Source organism: Schistocerca americana, chromosome 9, assembly GCF_021461395.2.
Source record: "Schistocerca americana isolate TAMUIC-IGC-003095 chromosome 9, iqSchAmer2.1, whole genome shotgun sequence".
Classification (NCBI taxonomy): Eukaryota; Metazoa; Arthropoda; class Insecta; order Orthoptera; family Acrididae; genus Schistocerca; species Schistocerca americana.
In genome coordinates, this window is record NC_060127.1 from 144,553,765 (window position 1) to 144,573,169 (window position 19,405).

Consider the following 19,405-nt stretch of genomic DNA (forward strand, 5'->3'; position numbering starts at 1 on the left):
ACCTTTGCCAGCAAAAGGAGCTGTCATGAATTTCTTCTGTTTAGGACCTTGCGAGTGTTGCCTCTCTAGCGGCTGCCCTTTTGTTTCCGCCTAAAAGTGATGCGGCCAGACTTCGTCCCCTTGATAGCGATCCGTGACATAAAGATCTCTCGATTAGCTTCAGACTTCTCAGCCAATTCAGATGAAATGGCTTTTCTTTGGATATTGTGGTATGTTGTGAGCATTCTTTGAACCAGTCTTCAGCACATCTTTGAATATCCAAGAGCCTCAATCCTTTCAAGCGCAGTGGCAACGGTCACCAATGGCTGTGGAGCAAATTTTCGAGTTGTGATGCGCAGGTGTACAAGAATAAACGGTGCCGCGCCACCCACCATGTAGGGAGCAGCGTCCTGCACTCCCAGACTCTTTGACTTTCTTTGCCCACCGACCATCAGTTCTCGTATGAACTGCATCATTTTCGTTCGCTGCACACCATCGATCATCGACGTTCACCACGATTTCTCTTTTAGAGATCAATAATTTAATTACAGCTTCGTAGACGTCATTCGGATGCTTCACTACGCTTGTTCCATGTGGTACGTGCTACAAACCGGACACAATAGGAAGGACCAGGCCCCTTTGCTTTTTTGTTTTATCACTCGTTTATTACATCAGAGAAATACATATTTTAAAACAAAATTTAACTACATGAAATATTGCTCCCAGTACAGGTTAACATAAGCAGTGACAAAACTTAGTTGTCTTAGGGGTTTCTGCTGCCAAAAAATTTTAAAGAGGCAATGTAAGGTTTATATCAATTTAGCTCAAACATGTAGCTAGTGATTGAATCACAACATAGACACCTTTACAATTTCGGCAACAAATAAATAGCGTGAATTTGTACTCACAGTAACCAACTAATCAACAGCCTTGCCATTGAATAAGTAGTAGGCCATTTGGAACGAATTAGCAACACCCAGCAACTAAGGGAGTTAATACCAACATTCTTTAAATGTCTTGCTCCCCATTAAATAAACAAACTTACAGTAATTAAATGAATAACAAATCAAACATACTACGCTCCACTCAAACTCTTCAGTGGAAGCCAAGCCAAAATGAAGATCCTATTAACTGACTAGCACTGAAGTAACACTAAAGCTCATCTCTGTGTTCCCAGACACACATGGGGCAAACTTACACAAGACAAGATTTTGAAGGGAGCACATCAGTAAAACCGGTAGTGGAGCCAACTCGTGCCACTGAAAATTAAGGTACTAGACCGGGGCACAAGCTGGTATACAATGAGGTTGCCTTAGTGCTATACTGCGCTCCAAAATATTAATTGAAATGGCCAATTCAAAGTTAAGTACACATAAACCAGCATTAATTAATGAGGAGTGACACCAGGTCGCTCGAAGGGATGACAACACTTAATTGAAAAGACGAATGCCAAAAGTCACAAATGCCAAAAGTCACTTCCACAAGTAAACAGTTCACCAAGCACAAGGAAGGAACCCCAAAGAGAACATTCAAATAAAACCCCCAAAAGATTATAAAGGACAGGGAACCCCAACTATTTAAACTTAAAAGAATTAGCTCTCCCCAAAGGCAGTGTAAACGCTAAGGCCACGCTTAAGAGGCCACCAAAATTGGTTACAAAAGGTCTTATACGTTTGCTCCTCTTCTTTAAAGAAACACAAGGCTGCTTAACTTCTGCTGGCTTCTGCTGGACGTCCGGTATGGCTCGTGTAGGATACACCAGGCAGCAACCCAAGTTAGGCGATCGCAAGGCACGGCGAGCAAAATCAGGAGAGCAGACAGGCAGGCAGCCAACACATATCCTCCATGCTGAACCGGCAGACCGCGTACAACCAACTCCACATATACGTGGGTGCTTCCCACCTCGTACCTCGCGGCGTCTCAGCAGGCAGCCCGAGCAAACGTAAACTGCCACTCGCCCCGCAAATGCGGAAAACAACAAGACAAGCAAAGATAAGAAACATCGAAGGATCGATGATGGGCATCCAAGAGACTGGCGCGCCAGTAACGAGCGCCACGGCTCACCATGTGTCGAATTGTTCGAAACTTCGCACAAGTGCAGAAGAAATATCGAATTTGGAGTTTCTAATGGACATTTTGCTGCATACAGTGTGTTGCAAAAACCGACGGCAAAACTTCAAGAATGGTTTCCTCGTGTGACAAGAAGAAAAAAGTCTGGCAAACATAGGCTCTAAAATACACGCCTTAAGATCTCTTAATCTTCGATACTGTGAAACAAATGTCTTCTACTTCAAGCTCATTGCTTTCCTCATTTTGGTAGGTGGTATACACCAAATCAAGAAAAAAAGTCCAGTAAACTTGGGTTCTAAAAGGCGTACCTTAAAAACGATGAACACTTGTCGATCATCGCCACTGTGAAAACATCTCTCCTACGTGTGCATGGCTCTTAAGGTATGGCTTTTAGAGCCTATGTTTATTCGACACTCTTTCCTTGTTTTAGTTCAAACTGTGTCCTCCAAAAATATGGGCAGAAAAGAAATTGCAGTAGAAAAGATGTGTTTTAGAGTATGGATGATAAAAATGGAAATGAGCGTATGGCTTCGGTGGCCGGGAGGCTCCTATTCGGGGAATTTCGGCCGCCAAGTGCAAGTCTTATTTCATTCGACGCCACATTGGGCGACTTGCGCGCCAGAGATGAGGATGAAATAATGACGAGGACAACACAACACACAATCCCCGAGCGGAGAAAATCTCCAACCCAGCCGGGTATCGAACCGGGGCCCGCCTGCACGGGATGCGAGAACATTACCACCCAGATAGGCAGGCGGACTATCGAAGATAAACAAATGCTCATAGCTCTTAATGTACGCACAGAGTTGTAAAACTACCATAGGCTATCGTAGACTACCGTAAGTAAGCGTAGACTATGCTAATCGCAGCCGCGTTACCCGTACGTTTCGTGCGTTCCAGACCTATTACGGGTTACTTCATTCTGATCGGTTTGTTTCCGTACTTGATCAGTGTTTTACTAGATACCTCTAAAAACTGGAGGCGTGAGCCGTCTAGAAACTGTACAGGATATACAAAGGGCCGAGTAACTCACGAAACATTTTTCTTCTACATAGTTGTCCTGTGTAGGACAGATCAAGTCTGTAATAAAATCATCTGAGACGGAGGCTGAAGGGTGGCAGCCCCACCCACCAGTGTACTTGCCCTGTGCAGAGTTTGCAACGCGGCCACGGGACACTTGAATGGCTAGAAATCCAAAGAAAATTCCACGCCGGGCTGATCATTATGTGCCGATCCACGAAACAAATAACGTAAAGAGTACATACCAGAAACGTTTATACTACCAACATGGAATGTTGAAGGTCTGACGCTCAAAGAGACAGAACTGGAACAAGATTTAAACAATGCTAAATTCGATATTGCTCGCATAAATGAAACAAATAGGAAATTACAGGGAACCACAGAATTTTAGAATTATGTGATGATCTATTCCGGAATATTTCAAGAACAAAGAGCTGCTGCTGAAGTCTAAATCTGAATGTGAAAAGCGTTAAGCAACAGAATACATTCGTAAACATTTATAAATGAAAGAATACTTGTGGTACGTCTTAAAGTTCAGAGAAAATATGTCTCCATATTGCTCCAGAGGAAAGAACAACTCGCAGTTCTATTGAATTTTATGACCTTTTACAGATCATTATAGGAAAAATAAATAAAAATGATGATATACTTCTCCTGAGATATTTAAACTCCTGGGTGGGTAAACAACCCATTAAAAACATAGTTGGTACAAAGAGAGAAAATACACAGAATAACAATGCAAAGAAGCTAATAGAGTTTGACACACACAACGAATTACGAATAACAAACACTTTTCTTGAACATCATGCCATCATAAATTTACATAGGCAGGTCGAGGTTCAAGTTCAATAATAAACTATATTCTTGCAAGATGGGTAAGAATAAAAGACGAGACTTTACAGACGCTTGGACGTATAGTCATATCACTTTTTAGTAAGAAGTGACATAACTCTGTGTAGAAAGTGGAAAGAAATCACGCATAAACTCCCAGTCGGGTGTAAGAAGTTACATGCTGCATCTCCTCCAAGAATATAGTATCGCACTAGTATATCAAAAGAGACTAAATGAGAAATGCAACTAGTAAGCAACAACGTAAATGGAGAATGGAATACCACCAAAGAAGTTGTAATGCACGCAACTGCTGAATCAATCTAGAACAGGATTAACGATTCGGAAATACAACATTAGCAAGTTAATAATCTTATCCAAAAACCTTGACATTAACTAATAATGTGACTTACAGTGAGGATTATAAAAGTAAATCTGCTTTAGTAAAGAAATAAATACGAAAAATTAAACGAGAACGTTGGGACCGATATGTGAGAGCAATAGAACATGATATTCCTGGAAGACGAAACAAAGCGTATAAGATTATGAAGTACATGGACAAACAAGAACGCGATACTTTCCAATTAAATGTAATATCCGGAAAGAAATTGTTAAAATATTTCAAATGTCTATGGACATAATAAAGAAGAACCAGAAATAAACAACAATACCAACGACTCTTTAGATCTGACAACAAATGATTACAAAATGTGATCAAAGAAACTAAAAACAAAAAGTCACCTGGCACTGATAATATAAACATGCATCTGATTAGATACCTGTCCGATCAACTAAAATATAGACTTTTAAATTTTGTGAATGTTTGTTGGCTGAGCGGACATGTGACAGACGAATGGGATGAACTTTTGGTAAGCCCTATTTACAAGAAAGCCAAGAAATTGCAATGCGCAATTTACCGAGGAATAAGTCTGCTAAATTCCCGCTACAAACTGTTTGCTAAAATCATAATCAAGATATTAGATTGGTCCCTTAGGAATTCGCACAAGAAATTAGAACCAATAGTGGAAGTAAAGATAAATCAAATAGCCATTGTCTTTTCGCTTTGGCACAAGTAACCGTGAAAAGAAGGTAATTTAGATCGGTAACTTACGATGTTTCTATTGACTATGAAAAGATGTTTGACAAGACAAAGCGGAAAATTTTATGGGAAACCCTAAATGAATTGGGAGTTCCAATACATCTGATTATGAAAATTCAGTGAATCAAGGAGACAGACAAGGATGCCCACTGTCCCCCACCCTTTTTACTGTTCGCATTGACGTTTCGTAAGTGGTTGTGTTTATTAAGTAACACAAAAAGAACTGATAATATTAATCTTATGACAATACTGTTTACTGACGATCCGTTTATAATAAGAGAATCTGAAGAAAAGCTTCAAACTTCAGTTCACAGTTTGAGTCAAATTACCGCTAAATACGGAATGAGGATATCGACAGATAAAACAAAAGTGATGGCATTTCAAGGATTGGGACCAATAAGAGCTGAAATTGATACAGATGGACAAATAAGTTTACATATTTAGGGTGCAATTTTAAATTTTCCATGTCAGATGATGTAGAGCTAAACCTGGTCAGATTGAGACACTTCTGTGGCACTGTACACTGTACATTAAGACATACCGTACGGAAAGTTTCATTAATTAAATTCGACAAATCAATAGCATTATTCTGGACCTTAACGTCTGGTCGATTATGAGGAATCTAATCAGCAGAGATGAAGTTCCCCGCCTTTTAGGGGGATGCTCACTGTATGACTACAAAAAAAAAAAAAAAAAAAAAAAAAAAAATACCGATATTAGCCAAGATCTAAGTGTTGAACCTATTACAAATTTAACTAAAAAGTACCGTCTAAACTGGACAGCCATGTCCAGCGTATGACTAATGAAAGAATAAGTAAATCGATGATACGATACAACCCAGCAGCCAAGAGGAACGTTGGACGTCACTTAACGAGATGGCGAGAACTATTCTGAGACAGAAGTAGCCAGAAGGTCTAATCCTCGAAGGCGGTGATGATAGTTGTCGTCCTGCCTGTTACTTTAAAAAACGGTATTTATAGGAAATTTGAAAATGTGAATGTTTAATTCAGGTTTTATTCCAAAGCTCTTGATTTGTGACATGAAACAGAGGGATGTTGTAAAACGTTAAGAAAAATACAGATTCATCCTATAGCACTAGAAAATGCAATTTCTTGACAAAATAAATTTTCAAAAAAAAGCAAAGTAAAACATATCAATATTTCCTCCAGCTTATATAAAACATGTTTCTGATATTTATGAACAACTTTCAGACATATAAATAATAACAGGAAACTCTTGCTTTTAATAACGGTGAAGGACGTCCTATTGAGCACAAAATAAGAACAATAATTATGGAGTTTCTTTAAACTTTGTGCATGTAAACTGTACTCTTATCAAAAGTAATTTTTTGTTAGGTTACATAAAAGTTATGCGATCAACTAGTTTTTATACTTATAAAATGTAATTTGTGTTTCGTAAGGATATAAGACGTACACTGCACTAACACTGCACGATGTGCGTTCCGTTCCATTAAGGTTTCAATGATGGTGCTTAACTCCATAATATTCTGAACGGGAAACCCGTTTCCGTTCTATGGCGGTTTCAATGCAGATGTTAACTCATCCAGTTCAAGTGCTTGAGGAATTGAATTAGGCATTACGCAGTACACTTATTAGGTAAAAAAGGAAATATAACGAAATATTAATTTACCATTTAAGCATATTTGTTTGTATTAACACTAAAATTGTTTGTTTACATTATTCCAAAACAGACGATAACTCAGGTTACAGTACTGATGCAGTGGCTGGATGTGGTGACCACCACCGTTGTGACAGACACTGTAGCTGCGAATCACGTTCTGGTACGCACTCTGCACCCCATCTGGTGCGTCTACAGTTGCTGGTGCACCGACCAGAACTCCTGCGAGAAGATCTTCCTCTGTCCCTACAGGAGTCTCGCAGCAACGCAGACGTCAGGTGACATGAGGACACCGTCTGACGTAGTACACGTCATCCCGTCTGTCCTACTGTGTACCAGGACAAGCAACTGTGACACTTTTCACTGCCCCGCAGACGTGAAGGTATTACACAACTGAACTGAAACCGTCGTGGAACAGAAATGGTCTGTATCCGGTCGTGGGTTCCCACTCAAAATATTATGTACTCTCTCCCCTGTACAAATACTAGAAGTATATTACGGGAATTTCCGGACACCCTGTATTATCGATTGTCAGAAAAAAATGGAGGAGTGTGTACTGAACAGCTCGTACACTACTGGCCATTCAAACTGCCACACCACGAAAATGACGTGTTACAGACGCGAAATTTAACCGACAGGAAGAAGATGCTGTGATATGCAAATGATTAGCTTTTCAGGGCATTCACACAAGGCTGCCGCCGGTGGCGACACCTACAACGTGCTGACATGAGGAAGGTTTCCAACCGATTTCTCATACACAAACAGCAGTTGACCGGCGTTGCCTGGTGAAACGTTGTTGTGATTCCTCGTGTAGGAAGGAGAAACGCGTACCATCACGTTTCCGACTTTGATAAAGGTCGGATTGTAGCCTATCGTGACTGCGGTGTATCGTATCGCGACATTGCTGCTCGCGTTGGTCGAGATCCAATGACTGTTAGCAGAATATGGAATCCGTGGGTTCAGGAGGGTAATACGGAACGTCGTGCTGAATCCCAACGGCCTCGTATCATTACCAGTCGAGATGACAGGCATTTTATCCGCATGGCTGTAACGGATCGTGCAGCCACGTCTCGATCCCTGAGTGAACAGATGGGGACGTTTGCAAGACAACAACCATCTGCACGAATAGTTTGACGACGTTTGCATCAGCACGGACTATCAGATTGGAGATTCGGCTGCGGTTACCCTTGACCCTGCATCACAGACAGGAGCGCCTGCGATGGTGTACTCAACGACGAACCTGGGTGGACGAATGGCAAAACGTTATTTTTTCGGATGAATCCAGGTTCTGTTTACAGCATCACGATGGTCGCATCCATGTTTGGCGACATCGTGGTGAACGCACATTGGAAGCGTGTATTCGTCATCGCCATACTGGCGTATCACTCGGCCTGATGGTATGGGGTGCCATTGGTTACACGTCTCCGTCACCTCTTGTTCGCATTGACGGCACTTTGAATAGTGGACGTTACATTTCAGATGTGTGAAGACCCGTGGCTCTATCCTTCATTCGATCCCTGCGAAACCCTACATTTCAGCCGGATAATGCACGACCGCATGTTGCAGGTCCTGTACGGGCCTTTCTGGATACAGAAAATGTTCGACTGCTGCCCTGGCCAGCACATTCTCTAGATCTCTCACCAATTGAAAACGTGTGGTCAATGGTGGCCGAGCAACTGGCTCGTCGCAATACGCCAGTCACTGCTCTTGATGAACTGTGGTATCGTGTTGAAGCTGCATGGGCAGCTGTACCTGTTCACGCCATCCAAGCTGTTTGACTCAATACCCAGACGTATCAAGGCCGTTATTACGGTCAGAGGTGGTTGTTCTGGGGACTGATTTCTCAGGATCTATGCACCCACATTGCGTGAAAATGTAATCACGTATCAGTTCTAGTATAATATATTTGTCCAATGAATACCCGTTTATCATCTGCATTTCTTCTTGCTGTAGGATATTTAATGGCCAGTAGTGTATTATGATCTTATGTCATTTCTTGACAAAACTGAATGTATGCTAGAATTTTTCAGCTCGTGTAGTGTCTAATTGATACGACGAAGGCGTAGCGGTGGAAGGACAAAAGGCTGGTGAGAGGCGGCAGGTGAACGGCGGGCAGCGCCCCCGGTGCTGGAGGCGTAATTAGGGCGGCCGGCACAGCCCCCACCCACGCCGCCGCCGCCGTCGCCGTCTCTGCTGACGCCTTGTCTCAGCCGTCCCCCTGCCCGCCTCGAGCCACGCCCCCATTACTGTCAGCCTGACACGTGAAGACGAGCTCCAGGGGACGGGACGACGCCGCCATCCGCCCCCGTCGCGTCAAATAAGCGTTTCGGTGGCGAGCGAGGCGATCTGTTCTCACGCGTCGCCTTTAGTAAGTATGGCGATATTCTCAACAAACTCTAGCTACTACAAGCTACAGGGTGATTATAATTAAGGTCTCAGTTGCAAAACGCTGTAAAAATCAAATCACTTCTCAGAATGACGTCAAATTTGAACGTAATACTCTCAGATGACAAAAGTCATGGGACAGCGGTATGCCCAGACACAAATGGCGATAGTATCGCAGTTCATTGTCGGAGTTGTCAATTGTACTCAGGCGATCCATCTGAAAAGGTTTCATACGTGATTATATTCGCACGATGGCAATTAACAGACTCTGAATGTGCGTGGGTTATTCCATTGGAGAACTCGTTTGGCAATTCAGTATTGTGTGATCCACAGCGTCAAGAGTATGCTGAGAATACCAGTTTCCAGGCTTTACCATGGACAACGCCGCCGACGGCCTTCACCTAACGACCGGCAGCAGCGGGGTTTGCGTAGAGTTGTCAGCGCAAACAGACAAGCAACATTTGGTGAAACAGCCACAAAGAAATCAATGTAGGGCGTACGGCGTACGTATCCGTTAGGACAATGAGCGAAACCGGGCATTAATGGGCTATAGCAGCAGACGACTGTCACCCGCCAGGTTAGCCGAGAGTGCAAATGCGCTGCTTCCTGGACTTGGGTAGGCTCGCCGTCTCCGGATCGAATCCGCCCGGCAGATTAACGAGGTGGGCCGCTGTGTCGGCCAGCCTGGATGTGGGTTTTAGGCGGTCTACCACATCCCGCTAGGTGAATACCAGGTTGGTGCCCCCATCCCGCCTCAATTCCACGACACACAGACATTTGTAACACTTCCGCACCATTTCATGGATTATACTACACGCAGACAGCTGGGGTCCACTGATTCCATCCTGGGGGGAATGGAGTGGCGGCAGGAAACGCATCTGGCCACCCCTTTTCACTGAACCTGCCACTTCCGTTGTAAACACACGCCGACCCTGCGACCATTGCGGGACAAAGGCGCAAGTAAAAGAAAGAAAGAAAGCATCAGACGACCATCGCGAGTGCCTCTGCTGACACCACGACGTCGCCTGAAGTACATCTGGACTCATGACCATATTAGTTGGACCCTAGATGACGGGGAGACCGTCGCCTGGTCACATGAGTCCCGATTCCAATTACTAAGACCAGATGGTAGGGTTCGAGTGTAACGCAGACACCACAACACCATGGATCCAAATTGTCAACAAAACAGTGTGAAAGCTGGTGATGGCTCCTTAATGCTGTGGAATAGACTAGCAACTCTGATCTAACTGAAACGTCATTCACAGGAAGTGGTTATGTTCGGCTACTTGGAGACAATATGCGCTCATGGACTTCATGTTCCCCAACAGTGATGTCAGCGGGCCACAGTTGTTTGCGACAAGTCTGAAGAACATTGTGGACAACTAGAGCGAATAATTTGGCCATCCAGATTACGAATCCCATCGTAAATTTTTGGGACACAATCGAGAGTTCAGTTTGTGCACAAAATCCTGGGAGATGAAGAAGCTTGCACAGGATAGAGTAGCATGGAGAGCTGCATCAAACCAGTCTCAGGACTGAAGACCACAACAACAACAAAAACAACAACAACATGAAGGCAGCATGGCTCAGTATTTCAGCAGGGGGCTTCCAACGACTTGTTGAGTCCATGCCACGTCGAGATGCTGCACTACACTTGCCAAAAGCTGGTCCGACACCCTATCAGGAGATATCCCATGACTTTGCCACCTCAGTATATTATTGAAGGTATTATACATATTATATATATGGATTACATTACGTATTATATACGTACGTATAATACGTATGGATTATTCCACTTACAGCGTTCTCTAGTAACAATTTTTTTTGTTTTCATAACGATTCCCCTATATATATATATATATATATATATATATATATATATATATATATATATATATATGTGTGTGTGTGTGTGTGTGTGTGTGTATGTGTGTGTGTGTGTTTTCCGCATCTCCTCCTAAACCACTGGAATGATTTCAATCAAAACTGGTAAAAGTATTGTTCACTGTCAGGTAACAGTGTCTGTTGGTGTAAAAACCACCTACCTAACATAGTTCAGGGCACATGACGTAATAAACAATGAGATGCGTGAAAAATTGCCGCATCATGCATCACGTTTAAACGTATTATTTCTGTGCTACTATCCGTATTCGCAATAATTTTCGTACGTAGAATCCATGTAAGCCGCTAAGTGTACCAATAAAAGTATACCGTGGTACCACTCATAGTTCAGAAGATATGACGTAAGGAACACTGAGCCGGCAAGGTGCATGACGTTTAAAATTATTGGCCCCTTTCTAATAACTCTATTCGCAACACATTTTGCAGACAGTATCCTATATATGTTGCTGAATGTACCGACGAAAATATACCGTTGTACGATACATAGTTCAAGAGATACGATGTCGTAACCTCTAAAATACGTGACAAAATGCCGCGTTATGCATGAAGTTTTAATAGATGTACCCTTTGCTGCCAATACACTCCTACAGTAGAATCAGCTCAAGGAAATCCCTGACACTGGACACACCTTTTAACAGATTTCAACTGCGAGGCGCAATCGATTGTAGACGTAAACGGTAGCCGCCTATAGAGCTACGAAGAGGCACGTGCATAGAAACGTTCACAAAATCGAGGCACAGACACGCGAAGCAGATGCGCCCAATGTGCAGAAACTTCCCGGATCATGTTTCTTAATTTGGATACTGCATTTATAAATTTGTACATTTATGGACATTTCATTTTTTTCATGAATACGCCGAAATGAAATTTTTTTCTATTCCTCACTAAAAATGCAGTTCTTACTTTGTTTTCGTTTCTAATAGAAAAATGCCAAAATGAATATCCGGGTACTGTCAGTTTGTTAGCATGCAAAATAACAGACGTGGATTCACAACTGTTCCTCAATTTGCATCCGAGATGTTCAGCATGACTGTCTCAATGAAGGATCGCACTCTGTCGGTAAACCTCTTCTACAAGAACGGTCACTGTGAGCCAGTGGCTCTGCAGAAATTCTGGACCCTCAAGGGCATGAAAAATGAGTTGGTCCGATGTCTGCGAAGGGTATGGAGAAAATGATTACGAAATTCCAAAAGGAAGTTCTCTGAAGTTGCGCGAACTATGAGCATACCTGTGAGCACACTGCACCAAATTCTACGAAACGTGCTTCCTGCTGACCTGCCAGTAACACAAACGTTCGCTCTGGAACTTGTTGCACTCATGGAAGAGAACAGTGAATGGCCCTGGAACATTCTGTGGACAGATCGAGCTCATTTCCATTTCCAAAGATACATTACTATAATCAGAACTGCCGAATATGACCAACGGAAAATGCGCTGGCACATCAAACGGGAACACTTCATTCTGCGGAGGTAACCGTGTGATGTGAGTTTACGGCATTGTAGGGTAGTATTTTTTCGAGGAGATCAGTCCTTCGGGTTCTGTTACCTGTGCCGTCACCGGTAAACACTATGACAATCTTTTGGGCACCAGCGTCATCCCAACGCCTCAGCAGTTTGGGCGTGTGGGCAGGATCATTTTTATGCACATTGCGTAGCCAGTAAAGCAGATGTGACCGAGGCAGTTTGTAAATGCTAGAATTATCAGCAGTCATTTTCCTACAGCTGGCCGACCACATCACCTGGTCTTAAACCGCATGACTTCTGGGTTTGAGGTTACCTGAAAGATGCTAGGTTCAGTGCTGCATTACAAACGTAGCTGAATTGATGGCACACATTGCTCGAAAAATTCTGAAGGTGACTTCTGGGACACTCCGACCTGTTGTGCGACATGTTGTTATTCAGTTTCAACTTGTGGCAGAAAACTGTGGACATCACACTGGGCATATCTTACACTTGTCCCAGGATAGTTGGCCCCCATTTTATCGATGGCTATCTTAATGGTGGAATGTATGCTGATTTCCTACGTAATGTTCTACCGATGTCACTACAAGATGTTTCAGTGCATGACAAAATGGCGATGTACTTCCAACATGATGGATGTCCGGCACATAGCTCGCGTGCGGTTGAAGCGGTATTGAATAGCATATTTCATGACCATACCATGGCCCGCACGTTCACCGGATCTGACGTCCCCGGATTTCTTTCTGGGGGGGAAAGTTGAAGGATTTTTGCTGTCGCGATCCACCGACAACGCCTGATAACACGCGTCAGCGCTTCATCAATGCATGTGCGAACATTACGGAAGGCGAACTACTCGCTGTTGAGAGGAATGTCGTTACACGTATTGCCAAATGCATTGAGGTTGACGGACATCATTTTGAGCATTTATTGCATTAATGTGGTATTTACAGGTAATCACGCTGTAACAGCATGCGTTCTCAGAAATGATAAGATCACAAACGTACATGTATGACACTGGAACAACCGAAGGAAAATGTTCGAACGTACCTACGTTCTGTATTCTAATTTAAAAAACCTACCTGTTACCAACTCTTCGTCTAAAATTGTGAGCCATATGTTCGTGACTGTTACAGCGCCATCTATCACAAAGCGAAAAACTAAAACATTCATATTTCTTTACGTACTACACGAACATGTAATAAAAATGGGGCTCCTATTTAAAAAAACGCAGTTGATATCCGTTTGACCTATGGCACCACCATCTAGCGGGCCAACCATAGCGCCATCTGGTTTCCCCCTTCAAGTTAGACAAGTTTCGTTCTTTGTAGTTTTTTCGTTTGACGCTTATTTCGTGAGATATTTGGGTCGGTCACGATGAATGGACCACCCTACATAGTGGGAAAATTTTCCCGTCATACCGAGCAGGGATTCATTTTTAACCACGTTTTGAAACTGGAACTGTAATTATAAATGGCCCATAGACTGTCGACCATAAAATTCCCAACACCAGAAAGGATGTAAAATTTAAAAAAAAATCGTTATTGTGGGTGTCGTATGTGTTCTGCTACGCTGCTACAGATAAATAATTAGTACAAGTACATTGTCGCAAAAGCATTAGTACATACTTTTAGAGATTTGCAATTCACTGAAGATTTATTGTTGCTACAGTGCATATAGAGATCATGAAATGATTACATTTACAGATAAATAGCACAAGCGGTTCTGACGTATCAGGTATCGACCCATGCTGAAGTACCCATATTAGTAAGTGGTGTAGTCTCCACGTGCGCTAATGCAGGCGCTGAGTCTGGCACCTAGTCGATCGTACAGATGGCGAATACTGTCCTGGGATACTATACGCGACGCTTGCTCGACCTGTACACATAGTTCTGTAAGAGTTGTTGGTTGACAAGTTGCACCAGTCGGAGATTGTACTGTCCAGGGAAGTTGCTGCACATCTTGCAGAGTAGGTTGAGTTTTACGGGCAGTGTGGGCAAGCATTATCCTGTTGGAACAGTGCACCACTTTCATGTTGCAAAACTGGCAAAAGAGCGGGTATAACAACATTCCGCACGTACCTAGCGCTGGTTAGCGTCCCCTCCAGAAACACCGAAGGTAAACGAGTGTTGTAACTTATCGCACCCCGCACCATAATGTCTGGGGTGGGGACGGTGGGTTTTGCATGAATTCCCTCTACGAGACAGACGTCTGCGTCATACGTGCACACCACCAGCACTTGCGTGCAGACAGAGTCGGTTTTCATCGCTGAAGACCACGGTGCGCCATTTCATCTTCCTAGCACCAGTTAAGCCGTGCACTTCCATGCAGTGGCGTGAGTGGAAGCGGGGCTAGAGGTGCCTGTAGTCCCATTGCTAATAACCAGTTCGCCACCGTTCGTGTTGACAAGACTGGACGCACAAGCCCTCTTATCTGTGCCGTGGAGACTGTACGGTCTGCCACTGTTGCCCTTACAATACGGTAGTCCTGGAAAGCGCGTGGGATGCCTATCTACGGTTGTGAGAATGCCTGTATGATGTTTATCACTAATATTAGGTGTTTTCAAAGTAGTACAAACAATACTCTACTTAAATATAGTAAAGATGTTGTACACCGGCCTTCGTAGCAGAGGTTTCTAACGCACGTCAGTGTGGTAGCACTCGACTCGTACACTACTGGCCGTTAAAATTGCTACACCAAGGAAAAAATGCAGATGATAAACGGGTATTCAATGGACAAATACACTCCTGGAAATTGAAATAAGAACACCGTAAATTCATTGTCCCAGGAAGGGAAAACTTTATTGACACATTCCTGGGGTCAGATACATCACATGATCACACTGACAGAACCACAGGCACATAGACACAGGCAACAGAGCATGCACAATGTCGGCACTAGTACAGTGTATATCCACCTTTCGCAGCAATGCAGGCTGCTATCCTCCCATGGAGACGATCGTAGAGATGCTGGATGTAGTCCTGTGGAACGGCTTGCCATGCCATTTCCACCTGGCGCCTCAGTTGGACCAGCGTTCGTGCTGGACGTGCAGACCGCGTGAGACGACGCTTCATCCAGTCCCAAACATGCTCAATGGGGGACAGATCCGGAGATCTTGCTGGCCAGGGTAGTTGACTTACACCTTCTAGAGCACGTTGGGTGGCACGGGATACATGCGGACGTGCATTCTCCTGTTGGAACAGCAAGTTCCCTTGCCGGTCTAGGAATGGTAGAACGATGGGTTCGATGACGGTTTGGATGTACCGTGCACTATTCAGTGTCCCCTCGACGATCACCAGTGGTGTACGGCCAGTGTAGGAGATCGCTCCCCACACCATGATGCCGGGTGTTGGCCCTGTGTGCCTCGGTCGTATGCAGTCCTGATTGTGGCGCTCACCTGCACGGCGCCAAACACGCATACGAACATCATTGGCACCAAGGCAGAAGCGACTCTCATCGCTGAAGACGACACGTCTCCATTCGTCCCTCCATTCACGCCTGTCGCGACACCACTGGAGGCGGGCTGCACGATGTTGGGGCGTGAGCGGAAGACGGCCTAACGGTGTGCGGGACCGTAGCCCAGCTTCATGGAGACGGTTGCGAATGGTCCTCGCCGATACCCCAGGAGCAACAGTGTCCCTAATTTGCTGGGAAGTGGCGGTGCGGTCCCCTACGGCACTGCGTAGGATCCTACGGTCTTGGCGTGCATCCGTGCGTCGCTGCGGTCCGGTCCCAGGTCGACGGGCACGTGCACCTTCCGCCGACCACTGGCGACAACGTCGATGTACTGTGGAGACCTCACGCCCCACGTGTTGAGCAATTCGGCGGTACGTCCACCCGGCCTCCCGCATGCCCACTATACGCCCTCGCTCAAAGTCCGTCAACTGCACATACGATTCACGTCCACGCTGTCGCGGCATGCTACCAGTGTTAAAGACTGCGATGGAGCTCCGTATGCCACGGCAAACTGGCTGAGACTGACGGCGGCGGTGCACAAATGCTGCGCAGCTAGCGCCATTCGACGGCCAACACCGCGGTTCCTGGTGTGTCCGCTGTGCCGTGCGTGTGATCATTGCTTGTACAGCCCTCTCGCAGTGTCCGGAGCAAGTACGGTGAGTCTGACACACCGGTGTCAATGTGTTCTTTTTTCCATTTCCAGGAGTGTATATTACACTAGAACTGACATGTAATTGCATTTTCACGCAATTTGGGTGCTAGATCCTGAGAAATCAGTACCAAGAACAACCACCTCTGGCCGTAATAACGGCCTTGATACGCCTGGGCATTGATTCAAACAGAGCTTGGATGGCGTGTACAGGTACAGCTGCCCATGCAGCTTCAACACGACACCACAGTTCATCAAGAGTAATGCCTTGCGTATTGTGACGAGCCAGTTGCTCGGCCACCACTGACCGGACGTTTTCAATTGGTGAGAGATCTGGAGAATGTGCTGGCCAGGGCAGCAGTCGAACATTTTCTGTATCCAGAAAGGCCCGTACAGGACCTGCAACATGCGGTCGTGCATTATCCTGCTGAAATGTAGGGTTTCGCAGGGATCGAATGAAGGGTAGAGCCACGGGTCATAACACATCTGAAATGTAACGTCCACTGTTCAAAGTGCCGTCAATGCGAACAAGAGGTGACCGAGACGTGTAACCAACGGCTCCCCATACCATCACGTCGGGTGATGCGCCAGTATGGCGATGACGAATACACGCTTCCAATGTGCGTTCACTGCGATGTCGCCAAACACGGATACGACCATCATGATGCTGTAAACAGAACCTGGATTCATCCGAAAAAATGACGTTTTACCATTCGTGCATCCAGGTTCGTCGTTGAGTACACCATCGCAGTCGCTCCTGACTCTGATGCGGCGTCAAGGGTAACCGGTTTCTGAGCTGATAGTCCATGCTGCTGCAAACGTCGACGAACTGTTCGTGCAGATAATTGTTGTCTTGCAAACGTCCCCATCTGTTGACTCAGGGATCGAGACGTGGCTGCACGATCCGTTACAGCCATGCGGATAAGATGCCTGTCATCTCGACTGGTTGTGATACGAGGCCGTTGGGATCCAGCACGGCGTTCTGTATTACCCTCCTGAACACACTGATTCCATATTCTGCTAACAGTCATTGGATCTCGACCAACGCGATCAGTAGTGTCGCGATACGATAAACCGCAATCGCGATAGTCTACAATCCGACCTTTGTGAAAGTCGGAAACGTGATGGTACGCATTTCTCCTCCTTACACGAGGCATCACAACAAATTTTCACCAGGCAACGCCGGTCAACTGCTCTTTGTGTATGAGCAATCGGTTGGAAACTTTCCTCATGTCAGCACGTTGTAGGTAGCTCCACCGGTGCCAGCCTTCTGTGAATGCTGTGAAAAGCTAATCATTTGCATATCACAGCATCTTCTTTCTGTCGGTTAAATTTGTCGTCTGTAGGACGTCATCTTCCTGGTGTAGCAATTTTAATGGCCAGTAGTGTAGGTAAGCCAGTTCGAGTTGAAACACTCCTGTTATATCCTTTATTGGCTTTTTTGTGATTTACCGAAGTCGCCAAACAGTTAATTATTATGAATATATGACCGTGTGCTTAACGGATGAAAGGTCATCGGTTTTTCTGCTGTGGTTTCGGGGTTATTTCAACAGAGTGCAGCTGTTCTGAGACGGAATAGTTAATAATGGAAAGTTTTTCTATTATTAAAGACCACAAATGTTGCGATATACAAACTGATAAGTATTTTCTATTAACACACAAATTCTGAGGCAGTTGCTACCTTCGCCTTACTCGTTTAATTACGGTTATATCTTTTATTGATTGCTGATTTCAAGTACTTCATCATTCGCAATGATGATGGTTAACAGCCGGCCTGTGTGGCCGTGCGGTTCTAGGCGCTTCAGTCTGGAACCGCGTGACCGCTACGGTCGCAGGTTAGAATCCTGCCTCGGGCATGGATGTGTGTGATGTCCTTAGGTTAGTTAGGTTTAAGTAGTTCTAAGTTCTAGGGGACCGATGACCACAGATGTTGTCCCATAGTACTCAGAGCCATTTTTTGATGGTTAACATTCACAACAATCCTCACTGCAATCCACGGTTGTTGCTGCCCGACATGGTTGACGTGAAACACGTAATTCGGCACATTTGGTTTTATATCACCCGCGAATCGGTATTGATGAGGGTCAACCCCACGACGATAAGGAGAAGCGCTCATCTGTCACACTCCGGTGAGTGTACAATTTACTCCTCACTCGCCACATCCGCCATTGACACCGTACTCAGCTTGACAGCCATTTTTCATTTTTTTTCCAGTCTTTCCAGTACTGCTTTCACTCGACACTCATCTCACTGCGACACGCAGCGCTCGACAATCGACTCCTATCGGCTATTGACCTGGTTGTCGGATACTAATATCTATGTTTGTGGTATCATGGATCCCTGACAGAATCTTGATGGTGAATGAAAATTTCACTGCCAGTACTTGGCCAGCAAGGCAAAAAAATGGTTCAAATGGCTCTGAGCACTATGGGACTCAACTGCTAAGGTCATTAGTCCCCTAGAACTTAGAACTAGTTAAACCTAACTAACCTAAGGACATCACAAACATCCATGCCCGAGGCAGGATTCGAACCTGCGACCGTAGCGGTCTTGCGGTTCCAGACTGCAGCGTTTTTAACCGCACGGCCACTTCGGCCGGCGGCCAGCAAGGCAAGTCCGCTGCTCATGGTGCTTCTGGATCACGGGGTACCGGGTTCGATTCCCGGCCGGGTTGGGGATTTTCTCTGCCCGCGGACTGGTTGTTTGTGTTGTCCTCATCATTTCATTATCATCATCATCATCATTCGTGACAGTGGCTAGGTTGGACTGTGTAAAAAATTGGGCAGTGAAAAAATTGGGACTTTGTACGGGCGCTAATGACCGCGCAGTAGAGCGCCCCACAAACCAAACATCGTCATCATCATGCATAGGCAAAGTTCCTGATTACCACACTTCGCGCTAATGTCCCGGATTAAATTC